General features: G+C 34.9%; 1 non-coding gene across 1 annotated transcript; it reads left to right on the top strand.

The window, feature by feature from the left end:
• Nucleotides 1–793: 793 nt before the first annotated feature.
• LOC124502753 (U6 spliceosomal RNA) lies at nucleotides 794–900 on the top strand. The gene has a single exon (XR_006960014.1). It is a non-coding gene; the product is annotated as a U6 spliceosomal RNA (small nuclear RNA).
• The last annotated feature ends 16,817 nt before the right edge of the window (nucleotides 901–17,717 follow it).

The following is a 17,717-nucleotide window of genomic DNA, read 5'->3' as shown; positions in this document are numbered from 1 at the left end:
ATTCTAATTTGAATGCATGATGTTGCTGAATATTATAAATTTGGGAACACACTCTCATTCTTTCCTATTGTTTGCATTGAATCAGGAATATATCCAGTTCTTCTCTAAGGATCATGAAAATTCTAAGTATTAGAGTATGGTACCTAAGAAAATACACAAATGCACTCATAGATTGTATTAAATAGTCATAGGGTTTTTCCCCCTATTTTTTCTTGATAACCCTAATATCAGCACTATGAAGTCGAGTAGGAAGTTAATCAAACAAAGATGGTCTCAGAGGTTAGAAAGGCCAAAAAAAAAATAGAAATGTGACTGAAATTATTGAAAATCACAATGTAAAATGAATCTTAATTTTTAAGAACTTTAAATCCTATTGTCAAATTACACAATTCTTTTCGTAATAAAAATGTAATTTTGATGGAATTACAGATTGGCAGAAGTCAATTTTGCCAAGCCATTTTGAACTACTTTACATAAAGTCATATTATATTAAATAGCGTCATTTGAAATGAGCTGAAGTATTTGTTAATTGTTATTTGGGTAACTGAAAAACTCCTAAAAATTAATGGCCTTTATAATAATTTGATTATGTGTCCTTGCTATAAAGAGTTACATTTTCTTCTAAATAAATGCTTAAAAGCCATGAACAAAATGCAAAACAACCTGTAGAATTGGAGAAAATATTTGCAAATCCTGTATCTGATAAGTGGTTAATATCAAAAATATGTAAACAACTCATACTACTCAATAGACAAAAAAGCAAAAACAATGTAATTAAAAAATAGGAAGAAGAGTGCTCACTTCAGTAGCACATATACTAAAATTGAAATGATACAAAGAGGATTAACATGACTCTTGTGCAAAGATGACATGCAAATACATCAAGCATTTAATATTTTTAAAAAATGGGTGAAAGAACTGAATAGACATTTTTCCAAAGAAGACATATAAATGACCATCAGGTACATGCAAAGGTGCTCAACATAACTAATCATTAGGGAAGTGCAAATCAAAATCACAATGAGATGTAAATTTCCACCTGTTGGAATGGCTAATATTAAAAAATAAGAAATAACAAATGTTGGCAAGGATATGGAGAAAAGGAAATCCTTGTGCACTGTTGGTAGAAATGTAAATTTATGCAGATAATATGGAAAATAGTACAGAGGTTTCTCAAAAATTTAAAAATAGCACTACCATGTAATCCAACAATTTTACTTTTGAATTTATATGAGGGAAACAAAATCACTATCTTGAAAAGATATTGCCACCCCCATGTTTACTGTAGCATTATTTATAATAGCCAAGACACGAAACAACTTAAGTATCTATCAATGAATGAATGGATAAAGAAAATGTGATATTTAATAAATACATATATAACACATCAATTAATATAATTTTATATAATATATAGTTAATATTGTATATAATATAGATATACATAATACATATATACATATATAGGTATACATGTATGTGTATATGTAATATGTATAACTCATATATGATGTGTATATATTTTATATATAATTAATATAATATATATAATAAAATATCATTTGGCCATGAAAATAAAGGAAATCCTATCATTTGCAACATGGGTGTACTTGAAGGCATAATGCTATGTGAAATAAGTCTGGCACAGAAAGACAAATACTGCATGATCTAACTTATATGCAGAAACTAAAACTATGAATTTATAGGTATGGAGAACAGGTTGGTGGTTGCCAGAGTAAGGGGGAGGGGATAAGTGAAATGAGTGAAGGAATTAAGAGATAAACTTCCACTTGTAAAATAAATCATAGGGAGGTAATGTACTGCATGGTGACTCTAGGTGCTAAAAGAAGAGTTCTTAAAATTTCTTAAAGAGCTCTTAAAAGTTCTTAAAAGAGAAAATAACCATATGTGGTTATGGATGCTAACTGAACATTGTGGCAATTCTTTCACAACATATACATATATCAAGTCATTGCATTGTGCATCTATAATTAATACAGTGTTATATGCTAATTATATCTTTTTAGAAGAAAGAAAGAAAAAACTTAGGGAAGAAGTGAGATGAGAGATATTAGGATATCAGTGGCAACAGATATGGAAGGAGAGCATCCAGAGTGGATGAATCAGTACCAGCCAAGACATGTGGGGTTCAGGGAGAGAAGAGATCACATTGGGAGGTAGGTTGTAGAGGTGTCAATAGGCTGAAGATACAACGTAGGAATAGACAGAAGAAACTAATGTTCTTTCCTAAGGAAGCTAGACTTTTTCAAAAGGCCAGGTAGAAAAGGTTATGGTTTTCTTTTAACCATTCAACTTCTTTTTGAATGTGAGAATGATCTCAACAAAAGCAATAAGAATAACCATACAATCCTTTCTTCACTTATAAGATATAACTTTGAGACAGAATAATTGATTCCACATATGTGATATAATGGACCAAGAGTAAGTAGAATCGAGTTCTAGCTATGATTACTTAAATAAAGAAAATAAAAGAAAAAACAATATTTGATACTATCTTGGCAATCATGTTTTAATATAAATATGTGCACGAGGATTATAATATAATACACAAAAGTTAGATATATCTTTCTTATGATTAATTTCCCTATAATTTTATCTAATAATATCACACCTAAATGATGGTCAATTTTTACTGACATATAGGAATTAAGAATAAGAAAAAATAACACTGAAAGAGACATTACAATAACTTGAAATGTTTTTACAGCTGCCAATACCATTCCACTTCTTCACAAAATTTTTTATTTATGTGTTAGGCAATAACCTCAGGAACAATTAGGGAAGTATGTTTCTTTGAGTTGGATAATTAAATGCCAAGAAAACTCACCACTCAATATGTAATTCACTCAAAATCTTGTTGTTTGAAGGAGCCAGTGTTCAAATATAGGATGGATTGAATTCCTAACAACATCTGGCATGAGCAGTGGACTTGGCCCTCACCATAATAGCATTACATTCATGGTCGGAATGACAGCTAAATGGATGGATGGAGCTTGTTTTTAATGGGGCAGATTCATGACTATAGCATAATGAATGAGAGTGTTATAACCTCTGGTCACATACACTGTGGCCTGTTGCTCCTTACAAGCTGTATCAGGGGATAAAGAGTAAATTCTTGTTGTCAGATCTAATGGTGAAAGATTCTGGTTTCTAACTTACTGAGAGAACAAAGTAGAATTTCCATTCCAATAATCTGGTTCAAAACACTTCCTGATCACCCTGGTCAATTTGTTGTGTCACTTAATTAAACCCAAAGCATTGCAAATTGTGTGAGCAAAAGAAAGACTGTTTCTTCAACCTTGAAAAACAGTCCTTAAGACAAATATCTTATTAAATTAGTTAATTTCTAGAACATGAATTACAGGAAGTTTTCTCTAGAGCTTTTCCATGGATTAAATATGGATTAAAGTAAACAGCAAACAAAGTCACAATTAAGAGTTAAAAAAGAAATTGAAATGCAAGAGGAAATTAATACAAAATGATAAAAACCATAATTCTCACCACAGATTCTCTCTCTCTCTCTGTTACACACACACACACACACACACACACACACACACACAATATCTGGGAAAGGGGATAGAAAAATAGCTGTATTATTTTAATTTTTCCCTAAGTTTGAAAGTTAGCTATATAAGTTTTCTGAGTTGAAGGCCTTTGGGTATTGAGAGAAATGCCATTGATTTTTTATTTTGAAAATGTGTTTTTTTTGTTTTGTTTTTAGCATATTCCTTTCCTTTACACGGATAAATACAAGCTTTAGCAAAGCCTAGAATGAGTGAAAGGAGAACTATAATGGTGTGGCCTTTGTTGGTGGATACTCATCTACTCATCACACTTATATGTATCCAAAATTATTTGTTTACAATAATTAAATGCCCTTGTCACTTACACACTGTCATGATTTAGACTACCCTATGTTTTACAAACCTTTCGTCTTTAAGGAGAATTCTAACAGAGCTCATATTTCCAAACATCTGTAGGTGTCTGCTGTTAATGTACACTGAGTGGATAGTTCTACATTGCCCTGAACTTTTCATTCTCTCAGTATTGAAAACATGATGATCTGCCTCTAGAGAATAGATGTTGCCTGATAAAATGTGTTTATTAAGGAAATGTACATAAACTATGGGGAGGTAGCACACTTCCAAGGAGACTAGCAGATTAGGATACATGGCTCTACAGCAGAGCCCAGTGTGCATTCTGTATTTTAAATTTAAAGGTTAAAGGTTAATATGCAAGAGTTCACTGTTTGGAATAATTCAGGAAACATTATGCAAATTGTATATCAGTTGAAGAATGAACATGAGAGTATTAGCACCCTGCAAGTTTCTCTATAATACATGCTGTGGGAAAATGCTATAGCTAAACACAAACAGAAGGGGGGGGGCTCTACTGATTATTTTCCAATGAGTTAAAATTACTCAAAATGTAGATTCAAAATGTAGATTCAAAATGTATGAAAAGTAATGGCTACATAGGTGTGGAAACAGCAAAATTGTACCTGTACCTGCTTCATAGTAAACCCAGAGCATCTTAAACTTTTTTTAAATGTTTATTTATTTTTGAGAAAGAGAGAGAGAGAGACAGAGTGTGAGCAGAGGAGGGACAGAGAGGGAATCACAGAATTTGAAGCAGGTTCCAGGCTCTGAGCTGTCAGCACAGAGCCTGACGCGAGGCTTGAACTCATGAACCGTGAGATCATGATCTGAGTCGAAGTCCGACACTCAACCGACTGAGCCACCCAGGTGCCCCTAAAATTTTTAAGGCATTTGATAGTTTATAACATTGGGAAAGCTTTTGTACCTAATGGCATAAAAGGAATTACACACACTTTTTTTTTAATTTCAAGTTTTTATGTAAATTCTAGTCATTAAACATATATGGTAAAATTGATTTCAGGTGTAGAATTTAGTGATGCATCACTTCCATATAACACCCTGTTCTCTTCATAAGTGTCCACCTTAGTGCCCACCACCCATTTATCCCATCCTCTACCCACTTCCCTTCCATCAACCCTCAGTTCTCTATAGTTAAGTGTCTCTTTTGGCTTGCTTCCCTCTCTGTCTTTCTTTATTTCCCCTTCTCCAATGTTCATCTGTTTTGTTTCTTAAATTCCACATATGAGTGAAATCATATAGTATTTGTCTTCCTCTGACTGATATATTTTGCTTAGCATAATACACTCTAGCTCCAACCACATCATTGCAAATGGGAAAATTTCATTATTTTGGGGGACATACATTTTGAATTTATTTTGGGGTACGGTGTAAAAAAGTGGTCTAGTTTTCCCAACACCATTTGCTGAAGATACTGTCTTTTTTCCACACACACAGTTTACTAAGATCTTCTTCAAGACTTATTCACCAGAATTCAAGTTTTGAATATAATCTTAGTGATTGAAACACCATCAGCACTTCTAATGTGTTCCAAGGTTTTCAGAGCTGTTATTCAAATTACAAATACCATGACATCAATGTAAGTGTTCCACATGAAAGGGAAAGTACTGTTTCATATATATGCAAAATTTTAAGATGAAGGGATAAAAGTAATAGAAATCATAAACTTTTGCAAATTGTTGCTTTCAAATGTAACTTTATATACATAATTTGTGCATGTGTACCAAGGAGCAGGTATTTTGAGATCCATGAAAACCTTTAATATTATGAGTACATAAAGAGACTATTCCTGGTTTTTAGGAAAAATAGCTACTTTCTGGCTAATTATTACCCCATCAGAATATGAAAGAGGATACCAAAGCAATTTTTATTTATTATTCCACCTGCCATTGGTCAATATTCTTAATAAATGTTTCAAAAGTATTATGTGGAAAATATCACTTATTTTAGAAACAATAAAACAAAGTATGAATAAATATTAACATATTACAATCTTAATGTTAGTTGCATTACAAAAAAACAACTATCAGGGCCCTAATTATATTGATTCTAAAAGTCTTTTACCCATAATTATTTAGAAAGCAGAGAACAATTTTAAGCAAACTAGCATGAGTTCACTCCTTGGCAAGTCATGGATAGAAACTACACTAGAGTTGTCACCTGAAGGAAAGAAACATTATTTGCAACAAATAAGGATATCATAGGTAATAACTTCCAAAGCTGTGACTCCTCAAGGAAGGGTAAATGAGTTTGTCATTGTATGTAGAGGTGGGAATAAGGTCATGCATATGCCTTAAGGAAACATACCTATACATACATGTATATGTATATGTATATGTATATGTATATGTATATGTATATGTGGCTTATATTCCTTCTTGTGCAAAGATTGTAGTATTAAAATGAGGTAAAGATACAGTTGGTCTCTCTTTGAGTGACTCCATGGTCCATCTGCATAGGCGTGAGTTAGAGGTTAAGCTTAAACTGGTCTTGGTGGTGTGGGCCACAATAGCTCTTTGTCCAGGTACTTGTTATTGCCTGAGGTATAGTTTTGGTTTCCATCAGGGGATGCTATGCCCCTGAGTTAAGAGATAAGCTAGAAAGAAAAGCTTAAGGAGAAATGTGAGACAAAAATTGGTGGGTACAAGCAGGTGAACAAAAAAGGTCAGGTCTTGGGGTCTAGCTGGTGGCACAATCTTTATAGTTAAATAGTCTTTCAAGGAAATGGTCCAATGGCTCCTCTTTTATGTTGTGCTTTAATTTTTTTAATGTTTATTTTTGAGAGAGAGAAAGAGAGAGAGAAAGGGAGGCACAAAGAGAAAGGGACACAGAATCTGAAGCAGGCTCCGGGCTCTGAGCTGTCAGCACAGAGCCTGATGTGGGATGCGAATTCAAGAACTGTGAGATAATGACCTGAGCCAAAGTCTGATGCTTAACCAACTGAGCCACCCACGCGCCCCTATGTTGTGCGTTAAATCAGAAGTACCACTTACTTACTGAATATAGAATTAGTGTCTACATATAATTATTAACTAGGCCTCTCTCAATCAAAAATTTGTTTTTAATTTGGTATTTTGTAGGATACATGGCCCCAAAGAATACATATGATATTAATTTTTTTGTGCTAGTGATTCTAGAATTGTGAGAACACGGATACACAAAGAGATGAAAAGGAAACAATAAAATTTCTGCACCTTTGATCCAAGTATAGTGTGTTGGTTTCTTTCAGTCTTAATATTTCTGATGTAGATATTTAAAGCCAAATTTCAATGTAACTCTATGTGCTTGGTTAAAAAGCACACATTATTAATTCATTGAAACACTAAAAATACGTTATCTTTTAGAAGACGTAACTATAAATCTATTTTTGAAGTAGAACTTTGTAATCTGTTAAAGAAATTATTCTAATACTTGTTAAAAAAGTAAGGCAGACTTTATTCAAGACTATTGAGATAGGTGTCAAGACTATCACAATAGGGGAAAGAGATGGAACTCAACACCAAATACAGTAAGAACATGTAGAGGTTTATGGTCAAGGAGCACATTGGCTAGGAGGGGAATTGGGAGAAGGGTGGTGAATACAAAATGACTAAAAAGAAAAATCAAAGGTAGGGTGAATTCTTGTTAAACTGACCTCACAGAATTCTTACTAAAGTTATGCCAGTGTAGTTGCCTATCACCTGGGGATGGTGGAGGGTCAAGAATTTGATGAAATGTCAATGATTAGATGTCAAAGACATAAGAATATTCTTTAAACTGACTTAGCAGAATTTTTGCTATAACTGGACTATGAAAGGATAAACATAGAAGCCCAGGGTCTAGGCCTAATTGAAAAGAAGGCCAGAGGAGCCTGACTAAAGTTTGGTTATGGAATCATCACATCTCACAGAAATAAGGAAGTAATACAGTGTATCCCTCGTACCTTCAACAGTAACAGGAAAGCAAGTAAGATTCAATAAGCCTCTGTTAAATGAATAAATAAATGTATGAAATGTCTATGTAGATTTTATTTATGTTTATTTAATATTTTTAAAATAGATTTTGTGACATTATTTGATAGTACACACTTATAATAACAATGTAAAATATTGGATCTTTGGACTGATTGATTTTAAAAGGAAGCATATATGGGATAAATCTTCACAGTTTGAAAATCATAGCTCCATTCTTTCACACCTCTTCTTCTTTTACAGACCTAATATTCTAGAGAAGAAAGACAGGTAAACACCCTATAAGTAAGTAAATAGATAAATAGAACAAAATTGAATAATTTTCAATGTATTAAAAGAAGTAAAATCTAGTATGTGGTAGAGGAAATCTGGTTAAAGGGAGGGGTGCTAACAGCCCCTTGGAAAACTCAGCCATGTACCATCCTGGGGTGAGTCCTCCACGAGGAGTCTCCTTCCAGGAGAGCACATTCCAAAAGGCCATTCCAAAGGAGAAAGGCCAGTCTGAAGGACATACTTGCCTGTGTGACTCAGTCATAGTTAACAAGGGGGAGGGAATATGGTAAATGTCAAATTAGACAGAGACAGATTTTAGAGAACTTATGAACCGTGGTATAAAAAGTTTTCATGCACATAATTAAAAGAGAAGAGAGATTAACTTAATTCTCCAGGTCACAGAAATGTTTATGATCCCTGTGAATGAAGACACTCTCATAAAGAAAAATAGAAAGGAATAAAGTATAAGAAAACTAAATGAAAGTGGCAACCAGCAAAGAAGAAAAGTTTTAGAAAATAGGTGGTCCAGTGTATCAAACACCGTCAAGAAGTCAAATAAAATAAACACATAAGATTGTTTTTTGGCTTTGGAAATGTGAAAGACAAAATAGAAGGGTGTATTAATAGACTAGTGTATTAATTTGCCATAACAAAATATCACAGACTGGGTGGCTTAAAAAACAAGTATTTGTTTTCTCACGGTTCTGGAGGTAGGAATCTGAGATCAGGGTGATAACAAGTATGGTTTCTCCCGAGGCTTCTCTCTTTGGCTTGCAGACAGCAGCCTTCTCACTATGTTCCTACATGGCCTTTTCTATGTGTGCATGCATCCCTAGTGCCTGTTTCTATACGTTCTAATCTCCTTTTCTTACAAGGACACCAGTCATCTTGGATTAAGGCCCACCTTAATGGGCTCATTTTAGCTTAATTATCTGTTTAAAAGTCCCATCACTGAATGTAGTCACATCCTAAGGTACTGGGGGCTAGAGCTTCAATATATAAATTTTGGAGGAAAACAGTTCAGTTCATAACATCTACACAGTCAATTCTCATTATTTACATATCTCATATTCATGAATTCATCTACCAGCAATTTTTTTGTAATCCCAAAGCCAATACTTACTGTGCAGTTAAGATAATTTGTGTATATGTGCAGAGCAGGGGAAAATTTGATTCTCCCCATGCTTATGTTCCCAACTGGGTTCCAACAAAGCAATGCTCAGCCTTTTTGTTTCAGTTTCATACTATAAGCAAGTGTCCTTTTTGTGATCTATTTAGTTCCACTGTATTCGTGCTTTTTGTTTGTGCTTTTGCTCTTTAAAATGGTCCCTGAGTGAAGTGTTAAAAGTGCTGACTAGTGTTCCTAAGTACAAGAAGATTGTGCATGCCTTACAGGGAAAAAAAAGAGCATATTAGATAAGCTTTGAACAATCCTGAGTTATAGTGTTGGTGGCCATCATTTCAACATTAATGAATCAACAATATATATTAAGTTAGATGTCTTTAAACATAAAACACATAAAACAAGATTATGTATTGATCAGATGGCATAATATTATGGTCAAAAAGCTCACAAAAACCTCATTATATTTCAGTAAGAGCAATGATTTAGTGTTCACATGGTTTGTAGTGGTTTCATAGAACATAATCACTGTGAATAACTCAACTGTATATGCTGAGGGATAAATGCTAATAGAGAAGAAGAGCTGAACTCTCAGGATTCTGGAAAGGATCACTGCTACAAGATTCTCAGAGTAGCAGAGCAAGACAGATCTAGAACACAGGTAGAAGGTTAAGGCATGGTCAAGAGGCTGATCAGCAGTTATATTGAGACAAAGGGCTGCCTCCATGATAAGATACAAATGGGAGTGAAGTTGTAGGCAAGGTTGCATTGTGACTTTGATAAGCCCTGGAAATTTTGCCTTCATGGGCTTCATAAAAGATGCTAAAAATTGTATTTGATATAATGGTGAAAATACTAACATTAAACTTAAAACCTGTTATTCAACCTAAAATTTTATTTTTTCTTCCAATTTTGAAATAAATTAAAATATTTTAGCAACTTATTTTTTATTTAAAAATTCTTTTTTAAATTGTATTTATTTTTGAGAGAGAGAGAGAGAGTGAGCATGCAAACAAGTGGGGAAGGGACAGAAAAACAAGGAGAGAGAGAATCCCAAACAGGATTACAATGTCAGTGCAGAGCCCATTGTGGGGCTCTGTCTCAAGAACTTTGAGATTATGACCTGAGTCGAAATCAGGTTGGATGGTTAATCAACTGAGCCCCCACCCCAGAGACCCTTAGACACTTCTAAGTCTGGGTTCCGGACACTGTGCCTCATAGTTAAGTTGGTCCTATTTGTAGGTACCAGAGCAGTCAATTGAAAAAAAAATTGCTCAATAGTCTCAATTTTCTTAGTGAAATAGATAATCCCTACTGCAATGAATGAGATTATGAGATGAGTTATGGACAGAAAAAGAGATTCATCTGAATTGATATTTAGAAATACAAGAAAAGAGCTTGACAAGATCCAAATGAGATCCCCATATTTAAGATATTCAGTCTCCACAATCATATGTTGTTGTTGTTGTTGTTTTGTTTTGTTTTGTTTTGTTTTGTTTTCCAGGTAGCACTTAGAAGCCTTGGGTTTGGAGAGGAAAAGAGAATGATTTATCCAGGGTTAGAGTTTGCAAGAGACATTGTATATGTAAATTCAAAATACCATATCAATGAGGAGAAAATGAATATGTAATGTACTCTGAGATCTAGATTAACAAGGAGAGAGCAATTGCAGGATGAGACTGATAATGTAGGGTAAAGTGTAGTTGTCTGGGCACTTTGTCTAATTTCTCTGTTTTGTGTTTTACAGAAGGTTTGAAGAAATTGAATGGTATACTTTTTTAGTAAAAACTAAATTAAATAAGTTATAAGATGGTAATCACAGTGATAATGAAAGTATAAGATATCAGTAATAGAGAAATTCCAAAAGACCGAAGTGTAGGTTATTACAATGGAGTGGTTGTGAAGATCATTTACGTGGAGGACTTCAGTGGTTATAGACGAGGACATTGGATAGAAATTGTCCTGAAAGCTATATCAGGGCTGGAGAGGACATCCCTAATCCAGGGGCCAAAACAATCAATGTTATCAATCAATATAAATCAAAACTACAATGAGATATCACCTCCCATCTGTCAGAATGGCTGAAATCAAAAACACAAGTAACAAGTGTTGGCACGAATGTGGAGAAAAAGGAACACTTGTGCGCTGTTGGATGCAAATTGATACAGCTGCTGTGGAAAAGAGTATGGAGGGTCCTCAAAAAATTTAAAGTAGAATTACCATATGATCCAGTAATTCCATTACTGGGTATTTACCCAAAGGAAATGACAACTATAACCTGAAAAGATATGTGTACCTCTATGTTTACTGCAGCATTATTTATAATGGGCAAAATATAGAAGCAACTCAAGGGTCCATCAATAGGTGAATGAATAAAGAATGGCTAATATACAATGGAATATTACCCACAAAAAAAAGAATGAAATCTTTCCATTTGCAAATACATGGATGTACCTAGAGGGTATAATCTTAAGCAAAATAAGTCAACAAATACCATATGATTTCACTCATTTGTGGGATTTAAGTAACAAAACAAATGAACAAAGAAAAAGAGACAAAGCACACTCAAATACAGAACAAATTGGTGGTTGCCAGAGGGGAGGTAAGTGGGGGATGGACAAAATATATAAAGGGGATTAAACCTACACTCATTTTGATAAGCACTGAGTAATGTACAGAATTGTCAAAACATTTTATTGTACACCTCAAACTAATATAACACTGTGTGCTAATTATATGTTAATTTAAAAGGGGGTGGAAGACAAAAATATGAAAACTAGCTATTTAAGGTGCTTAAAAGAAAAAAAAATAATGCATAAAAGAAGGAAAAACCAGACAGTAGATAGGTGGCAAGAAAAAAAAATGCTATGTTAGACAGAAAAACTATAAAGGGGCTGTTTCATTTGCTCTTGCTTTTTTCTTTGTATTTTATCCAAAAGTACTAGAAAATAACAGAGTAGTAACAAATATAAAGAAGAAAAGTGACAGCCCTGTGTCTTATATTTGGTCTTGTATTATGTGGAAAGTAGGATAATAAGTAACTTACTTTTGAGAGGGCTGAGGGAAAAAAAAACATGATCCCCTGGAATAGCAAGTTTCTGCTAAGACTAGAAAAGAAAGGATGTGATAAAAAGGTAGAATATAAAGCAATTTTATTGCAATACTCAAAGTATGCAGGTAAGGGCTGACTGGGTGGTTGAGTGAGCTAAGCCTCTGACTCTTGATCTCAGCTCAGGTCTTGATCTCAGTGTTGTTAGTTCAAGCCCTGCATTGGGCTCTGCACTGGGTGTGAAGCATATTTAAAAAAAAATGCAGAATGATAAGGGTTGTCTTAACATAAGCAAAGGAAGAATGAGTTGGGGAAAGAATTATAAAGCAAAGTTTTATTCTTCTAACAATGAAGAAAAGAATATTTCCTGGAATTTATATTTTTAATGGTAGTCAAGGATAACAGCAATAAGATATGTGGTTTTAACTGTAACTGGAAAACTATGGCATGAAGATATTTTCTGGATACAAATACAGATTTACTGAATGATGTCAATTTATTAATTTTTGTAACCATCCCTATGGTTTATTTTTCTCAGCAAAGCTTAGGCCTATTCATTTATAGGTCATAACATAAGAGACTAAACTCACTAGATTTGCAAAGAAGCACGTATAGACATCAAAAACACTCGCCTGAATCTTTATACAGGCATACCTTGAATACACTGTGGGTTTCACGCCAGACCACTCCAACAAAGTGAATGTCACAATAAAGCAAGTCAAATAAATTTTTTGGGTTTCTCAGTACATATAAAAGCTATGTTTACATTACAATGTAGTGTATTAAGTGTGAAATACCATTATGTTTTTAAAAAACACAATGTTACAAACATTAATTTAAATATGCTTTATTGCTAAAAATTGCTGTCATCTGAGCTTTCAGCAATAGTAATCTATTTTCTGGGGCAGGATCTTCTTGCCTTGATGTTTGTGGTTGCTGACTGATCAGGGTGGTGGTTGCTGAAGATTGAGGTGGTTTAAAATAAAACAACAATAAATTTTCCTGCATCAGTGGAATTTTCCCTTCACAAAAGATTTTTTTGTACTGTTTGATGTTGTTTGATAGAATTTTTATCCACAGAACTTATTTCAAAATTAGAATCAATTCTCTCAAGCCCTGACTGTGCTTTAACAAATAAGTTCATGTAATATTATAAATCCTTTTTGTTATTCAATAATCTCCAACAGCATCTCCCCCAGGAGTAATTTTCACATCAAGAAATCAGTTTCTTTGGGTAAGATAGTAAGTATCGACCTAAGCTTGCCTTATCCCACAGATACAACTAGATAACACTGACATCAGCATAAATAACCCAGGAAATGACCCTAAGACTGGCAGAACAAACTCCACAACTAACAGTAGAGAAGAAGCCATATCCAAGAAAATAGGAAGGGTGGGGATGGTTTGGAGCAAACATGATCATGACTTGGGGCATGGAGAAACAGATTATCACACAATGGAACCTGCAGAAGGAAGGCAAATACCCATAACACTTGGTTTTGAAAGCAAGAGGTATCAAATTTCTTGAGTTCTTACAACCAATAGGACTTAAAGTCTGGAATTTTAAAAATCAATCTGCTTGGTTCTGGGAGATCCTGGAGAACTTTAGGAAGCTGAGTCCCTGCCCTTAAAGACACAGCACAACAAACAATCCACAAAGTTGAGAAACAGCTGGGACCTACAAGGGAGAGAATTATTTACTCCTCTAAGAGAGTGTCCTAGAAAATCAGGGATCTCACCTACCCCAGGAAAAAGGTGTTGGCAGGAACCATTTCCCTCCCACACCCCCAGAATAAACACAGAGTCACTTGTGGGAAACTGCACAGCACCAACACTCAATACCTAACTTGCATCCACCAAGCCCCATAGCTTCATGCTTCAGTGGATCTGCCTTTTCCAGTTATATTTGCATCACTGCCAGTGCTGCATTTCCCTCCCCCAGAGGACTGGTGCAAAGCCCACCAACACCATGTCTACTGACCCACATGTTTGTGGGCCTTAGTTCTCTTGAAGTTGATGACAAGTTTCATTGTGCAAGCACACTAGCACATACCTTATTAAAATACCCCCCACCTCAGCAAGGGACCAAATACTGCCTACACGAAAGGGAGTAGAAAACTGTACTAAAGGAAAAAGTGGCCAGGACACAACAGCAAGGAACACACAACACACATAGGAGACATTTCCTGAAGTGCCAGGTTCTGGGTAACAGGGGATACTGCACTGCAGGGCATTTCAGGACCTCTTCTTCATAAGGCTATCATCTTCAGGCGCAACTGGGTAGCTCATTGGGTTAAGTGTCTGACTTCAGCTCAGGTCATGATCTCACGGTCTGTGAGTTCAAGCCCCACATCAGGCTCTGTGCTGACAGCTCAGAGCCTAGAGCCTGCTTTGGATTCTGTGTCTCCCCCTCTCTCTGCCCCTCCCCCACTCACTATCTGTCTCTCTCTCAAAAATAATAAATAAACATTAAAAAATAAGGCTATCACCTTCAAAAACAGAAGACATAACACCTTTCCTAACACACAAAAATAGACTTAGAGAGTTAGACAAAAAGAAGACACAGAAACATGTCCCAAATAAAAGAACAGGATAAACCACAGGAAGACACTAAAGCATAACAGAGTTAAATAATATGCCTAGCAGACAATTTAAACTAATGGCCATAAAGAGATATTGGACTTGAGAAAAAAGAAGAGGATATCAGTGAGACCCTTAACAAAGAGATAAAAAAGAATCAATCAAAGATGAAGAACACAAAAAATGGAATTTAAAATACACATGATGAAATAAATAGCCAGCTAGAGGAAACAGAGAAACAAATTAATGACCTGTAAGACAGAGTAATGGAAAATAATCAAGCTGAGCAAGTGTGAGGAAAAAGAATCTGCAAAATAAAACCAGACTTAGGGAACCCAGTAATTCCATCAAGTATAATAACATTTGCATTATAGGGATCCCAGAAGAGACAAAAAAGGGGATAGAAAAATTGTTTGAAGAAATAGTAGCAGAAAACATCCCTAATCTTGGGAAGGAAACAGATATCCAGATCCAGAAAACACAGAGAGCCTCCCACACAAATTGACCCAAAGGAGGTCCACACAAAGACACACAGTAATTAAGTGGAAAAAAAGTAGTGATAAGGGAAAAAATTTTAAAGCAGCAAGAAAAAAAGACAGTTACAATAAGGGAAGCACATGAGGCTATCATTGGAGTTTTCAGCAGAAAATTCACAGGCAGAAAGGAGGGTCATGATATACTCAAAGAATTAAAAGTGAAAAAAACTTTAGCAAAGACTACTCTATCCTGGAAGAATAGAAGGAAAAATAAAGAGTTTCTAAGACAAACAAAAAGTAAAGGAGTTTATGACATCTGAACCTACCAAATGAGAAATAGTAAAGGGGACTCTGTGAGTGGAAAGGAAAGACCATGAGTATGAAAGGTAGGACACAAAAAAGTAGTAAACATGACTATGTCTGTAAAAATCAGTCAAGGAATTTACAAAATAAAAAGATGTGATATGAAAGCATACACATTAAACTTGGGGTGGGGAAGGAGTACAGAATGGGTTCAAACTCAAGCAGCTACGAACTTAATACAGATTTCTATATGTAGAAAATGTTATATACAAAACTAATGGTAACCACAAATCAAAACCTAATAATACATAAGAATAGAGAGAAAGGGATCCAAGTATATCAGTAAAGAAACTCAGAAAACCATGAAAGAGGTAAAAAGGATGAGAGAAAAATCCAAAAAACGCACAAAACAAGTAACAAAATGGCAATACATACATACCTACCAATAATAACACTGAAATGAAATGGACTAAATGTTCCAATAAACAAATATAGGGTGAGAGAGTGGATAAAACAAACCAGACTCATCTATATAATGCTTACAGGGGACCTATTTAAGACCTAAAGTCACTTACAGATTGAAAGTTAAGGGTTTGAGAAAAATTTATTATACAATGGATGTCAAAAGAAAGCCAGATAGCAATACTTATATGGGACAAAATAGACTTTAAAACAAAGACTAACAAGAGACAAAGAAGGACACTATAAAATAATAAAGGGGACAAGGCAACAAGAGGATATAACAATTGTAAATATTTATGGATGCAAAATCAAGCACTCAAATACATAAAACAATTACTAGCAAAAATAAAGGAACTAAACGAAAGTAATGACAATACTAGGGCACTTTAGCACCTTTCATACTTTCCCTTATGGTCTTTCCTTTCCACTCAGATAGTCCCCTTTGCTATTTTTGGTATGGTAGGTTTAGTTGTCATGAACTCCTTTAATTTTGTTTGTCTGTGAAACTCTTTATCTCCACTTCTATTTTGAATGGTGGCTCTGGTAGATGGAGTATTCTTGGATGCCGATTTCTCCCTTTCAGCATTTTGAATACATAATGCCATTCTTTTTGGCTTGCAAGGTTTCTGCTGAAAAAAAGAAAAATCCTCTGTTAGACTTATGAAGATTCCCTTGTAAGTTTCTGTCTTCTTTTGTCTTTCTGCTTTAATTTTTTTACCACTATATTTTGCCAATTAAACTACATATTTTGGTGTGGATCGGCTTTTGTTGATTTTGATGAGGGTTCTCTGTAGTTTCTGTATCTGGATGTCTGTTGCCTTCCCCAGATTAGGAAAGTTTTCAGCTATTATTTCTTCAAATAAAATTTCTGCCCCACCCCCCTTTTTCTCTTTTCTTCTTCTGGGACTCCTATGATATGAATGTTATTATGTTTGATGGAGTCACTGAATTCCCTAAGTCTATTCTCATTTTGCATAATCCTTTTTTCTCTCCTTCATTGACCTAGCTTACTTTCCATTACTTTGTTTGGATATTAATTCATTCCTCTGCTTCTTCTAGCCTGCTGTTCATTTCATCAAGTATGGTTCTTATTTCATTTTTTAAGCTTTTTCTCTCTGCTATGTAATTCCTTATCTCTGTGTTAAGGGTCTCACTCATGTCTTCCACCCTTTTCTCAAGTCCAGTGAGTATTCCTATGATCATTACTTTAAATTCTCTACCTGGTATAATGCTTACATCTGTTTCTCTTAAATCTATGGCCAGGGTCTTGTCCTGTTCTTTCATTTGGGATAAATTTCCCTGTCTTCTCATTTTGTTTAAGTCCCTGTGCCTGTTTCTCTGTGTTGGGAAAGTCAGCTAAATCTCCTGTTCTTGAGGGTAATGCCTACAAAAAAAGGGTCCCTGGAGCACCTGGGTGGCTCAGTCAATTAAGTGTCCAATTTTGGCTCAGGTTATGATCTCACAGTTTGTGGGTTCGAGCCCCATGTTGGTCTCTGTGCTCACAGCTCAGAGCCTGGGGCCTGCTTTGAATTTTGTGTCTCTCTCTCTCTCTGCCCCTCCCCCACTGGCACGCACGCTCTC

Source organism: Lynx rufus, unplaced genomic scaffold, assembly GCF_022079265.1.
Source record: "Lynx rufus isolate CCGP_SWC_20201006 ecotype Redwood Valley unplaced genomic scaffold, mLynRuf1.p SCAF_7, whole genome shotgun sequence".
Lineage (NCBI taxonomy): Eukaryota > Metazoa > Chordata > Mammalia > Carnivora > Felidae > Lynx > Lynx rufus.
Note: the sequence above shows the minus strand (reverse complement) of the source record. Positions and strands in the feature narration are given on the sequence as shown.